This window comes from Pteropus vampyrus, unplaced genomic scaffold (assembly GCF_000151845.1).
Source record: "Pteropus vampyrus isolate Shadow unplaced genomic scaffold, Pvam_2.0 Scaffold82, whole genome shotgun sequence".
Classification (NCBI taxonomy): domain Eukaryota; kingdom Metazoa; phylum Chordata; class Mammalia; order Chiroptera; family Pteropodidae; genus Pteropus; species Pteropus vampyrus.
The window spans coordinates 6,033,355-6,037,650 of NW_011888863.1; the positions used below are offsets into that span (position 1 = coordinate 6,033,355).

Here is a 4,296-nt window from a genome sequence, read left to right on the forward strand (position 1 = left end):
GGGTCTGAAACGTTACCCTACTTGCACAGAGGTAGGTAGGTAGGTAGGTAGGTAGGTAGGTAGGTAGGTAGGTAGCAAAAACACCAGGTCTCTGGTTGAGAGATAAAAGCTTTATTTACTCACAGTAGTGACACCTGGCAGAGTTACACTGCTGCCTGTCCTCAGGCCTAGCACCCCACGCAGTGAGAGCTACATGTATAGTGGGATCACACTGTAGGAGAGGGACTCTGAAATATGGATCTGAAGTTTATATATGTAGAGCGATAACCATTCCTCTTTCCCCTCCTTGAAGGAGGGAGAAATATCTTTGCCCCTAATGTAAACTAATTTTCCTTAGGAACAGAAGGGGAAGAATCCAAGATTCTTACCCTATAGAAGCAGCTAAATTATCTTTGGAATCTAAGTTATCTAAATTGTCTCTAAGAGAGGGTAAAACCAGACTCTTTGAGATTACAACCAGGGTTTTCTTCTCTTTTATGTATAAACACAAAAGGATATATTTATCTAAATCCTTCTGCTCTCTCTAGGGAGGAGGGACAGCAATTCTCTATCCTGGAATGTAAGGCTTTGACTCCAGGTAAGATAGGGAAGTTTTATGATACTTTCAATGCCAGTAAATGGCTCCACAATCAAGGCTATAAAGACAAATACTCTTGAGGGACATATAAGCAAACAGTCTCATCTTCATATTTGACCAGTATCCATGACTCAAGAGGCTGGGGCGTAGCAGCAACGCAGAAATATAGGGAAAATTAAATTTCCACAGACAGCAGTGCAAGTTTTCAGAATATATAAAATTTGTCTTTGGTAAACATGTAGCTATTCTTTCTGGACTCTTTCCCTTCCGTTTAGTGAATCTTTTCTTTGACCTTTGGTATTCTCGGGGGACCTTACCCCATTACTTTAATTTTGGGGTATGGGCCCCTTCCCAAAGTACACAATGCTACAAGGTTATTCTTGTTCCATATCCCCAAATTTAAAAGTTCCATACTTTTACAGTAGCAAGTCTTAGCTAATTGTTAGGAGGAAAGCAAATGAAGTCAAAATTAGCCATCAATAAATTATGTGCTCTTGATATTGCGGGAGACTTTTTTCAGTACTGATAACTATCACATAAAGGTGGTGCGATTCAAAGAATGCAGTAAGATAAACTTTGTGAAAGTATCTTGTAATTTGTAAAATAACATGTAAATGAGCGTCAATTTGTATAATAATTATTACTAATACTACCACAGTGGGGGCAGGTACTCGAAGACATATATTTCAATTCATGACTTGTGTTGACTTTCCCGGTTTCAGAGTGTTGTAGCCGCCAGCCCCCGAAAGACACACGGACTACCAGAAATCAGTGAATTATAGGAAACACACTCTTCATTCAGCCAGCTGGGTCTGACAGGGGTATGCAGACCTCAAATTAAGAAGCCCCGAAATGTAGAGGTACAGAGTTTTTAAGCCCTAAATCTCATTCCTCATTCTGTCTTAACACAAAAGTCTATTTTTCTTCTATTTACTGTCAACCCACAGGTAGGTTGTGCAAGCGGGAGTACAGAAGCAGAAAGCTCATTGTTAGAATGTTATGTTCTCATGGGTGATAGCCTATGTTCCCATGGCAATAGCCAAGCAGTAATTTTTCAGCCAGCACATTCCCCACTGGCCTTAGCAAAAAATCAAATCCTTGATTCTTCATATCAATGGGGGTATATACCCAGTACGCTTCATTCAAGAAATGCTCCAGGGAATTCCTGAGGTCCCTCCCTGTATAACTTTAGTTACCTTAGAAAGGTTAGTTGGCTGGCGAGCAGCCATCCTAATTCCCCCAGTTAGAATCTGGTGGTACCGATCTAATGCCATTCTCCCTGCCTTAGAATTGTGTCCCCAGTCTGGGCAGGTGGAGGGAAACTCTTCCTCAATCTGTTCCCCTGCTTTCTCAACTTTCCTCCCTCCTGCACTTTTGTGTTTCAGTCCGAATATGTCCCTGTTCCTCGGTGAAGGGGGTAATTAAAAGCTGTAGGCAATCGTCTCAGGTAAGGCAGTGAGTCTGAAAGACACTTTCTAAGAGTCCCATTAATGCCTAGGGTTTCTCATAGAAAGGCAAATTCTGTGCCTTCTAGTTGTACAGGTCCCTAGTCGAGAAAGGCACATAAACCATAAAGGGCCTGTCTGTGTGATGTCTCTGGGGTGGTGCTTCTCGCAAGGGGAGGATGGCCAGGGTGGTGGTATTGGCTGGTGCCCCGCCCGGAGCGGGAGCAGAAGGCCCATAGGGGTTGCCTGCCCACATCTGAGGAGGTGAGGCGGTGCTGTTGGGCCTCTGTTGTCCTGGATTATAGGGTGGGGGAAGGTCACTGTCCTCCGGTGGAGATTGGAGGACTGAGGGACTGGGCTGTCTTGTAGATTCAGTTGCTGCATGTTTCGGGGGGCCCGCAACTAAGACTCGTGCCCCTAGAGAAAGGGCACACTGGTGGAGCCAAGGAGGGGGTGTCTGAACAAGATTTAACCATTAATTGATGTAGGGAAACTGATCGAGATATCCCGGGTCTCCCGTGACAATCTTCCAAACATTCCTCACTAAACCCGTGTCAAAAGAATCATCTGGAGACCAGTTTACATCAAAAGGCAGCCACTCAACTTTACACAATGTTCTTAGTTTGCCTGGAGAAAACTTTATGCCATAGTCAGCTCCTTCTACAAACACTTCTTTGAAATGTTGCAGGAGACAGCCCAAGGTTGTCTTTTGTGAACTCAGGCTTCTCCCCATTGCTTGCACAGAAAACACAAAACAGACACTCAGACAAGAACAATTACTGGGGTGTAAGTAGTCCCAGAGAAGTCCGCCACCGACAACCTAGACAAGACCAAAGACAATAGACAGGACCTGAAAACAGGGCACAGGAGGCAGCATCCATCGGCCTGGCCACGGTCCAGGAAATATGACTGTGTCCAGTCTCTCCACGGACCCCCACTGACCGGTCAACAGAAACAGGAACAGAAAGGTACCTTTTATCCAGATGCCGAGGCCTTGGACATTCCAGATTCCCATTGGGACCAGGAACAAAGTGTGTCCTGAAGATTGCGTCCTTGATGATTGTACTGACCCGTCACAGCATTCAAGGGCCCTGGAAGGTCTCAGGTTGGCCACCCCTTTGAATCCGCAACAGGGACAGCAACCGCTTCGGAGGCTGGTCCAGTCTTAGATCCCAGGGCCACTCCCTGAGATCTCGCTGGGGCCTCCAAATGTTGTAGCCGCCAGCCCCCGAAAGACACACGGACCACCAGAAATCAGTGAGCTATAGGAAACACGCTCTTTATTCAGCCAGCTAGGTCTGCCAGGGGTACGCAGACCCCAAATTAAGCAGCCCCGAAATGTAGAGGTACAGGGTTTTTAAGCCCTAAATCCCATTTCTCATTCTGTCTTAACACAAAAGTCTATTTTTCTTCTATTTATTGTTAACCCACAGGTAGTATGTGCAAGCAGGGGTACAGAAGCAGAAAACTTATTGTTAGAATGTTATGTTCCCATGGGCGATAACCTATGTTCCCATGGGCAATAGCCAAGCAGTAATTTTCCAGCCAGCACAAGAGCACTGGCCTTCATTTTCCTGTTTTCTGTCTCATGGCCACAAGATGGCTGCTGCACCTACAGACTCATACTTACATGCATTCCTGGCAGAAAGAATGATGTGAAGTAAAGAGTGAAGAGGGCAAAATAAGCTTTGTCTTTTTATTCAGAAAAAGACACCATGCCCAGAAGCCACTGCCTTCATCTTATTATGCAAAATTGTGTTATAGGACCAGCCAAGATACCAGGGAAGATGGGATGATGTTTTTTAACTGGGCAAACAACCCATTCAAGTAAAATCAGGGCTCTATTAGGAAGAACAATTGGACAGGGGTGGGGGTGAACATTTTTTGAGTAGGCAACTAGCAATGTTAGCCCCATATGGCACTTTTACTTATACAAATTTATCCTACAGTTATACTCATTGTCACGGAATCTGTTGGTAGCCTCACTAATTCCTTAGGGATTCCTGCTATCATTTTGGTGTGCCCATCCTCCTGGTAGTGTGGGTGCTGCTGGGAATGGCCTACAATGCAGAGGATTGCCCGTAGATGATTAGAGCCACCAGGACATGAAGTGCCTGGAGTTATGTGCTGATCTCTCATACCTTACCCCTCCCTTCCTCACCCTCTTGCCTGGGGACTAGCCCACAATGGGAGGTGGAGTGGTGGGTGACTGCTAAAAAATGTTCTGGTCTCTAGCCTAAGGGCAGACAGATTCCGCTTGCAGTTTATGCTTCA

General features: G+C 45.4%; 1 long non-coding RNA gene across 1 annotated transcript in view; it reads right to left on the minus strand.

Annotated features, from left to right (window-relative positions):
* Window positions 1–2,665: 2,665 nt before the first annotated feature.
* LOC105294092 overlaps window positions 2,666–4,296 on the minus strand; it is a 16,428-nt gene continuing 14,797 nt past the window's right edge. Inside the window, exon 3 of the long non-coding RNA XR_896040.2 lies at window positions 2,666–2,801. This is a non-coding gene — a long non-coding RNA (uncharacterized LOC105294092). The remainder of the gene's footprint in view (window positions 2,802–4,296) is intronic.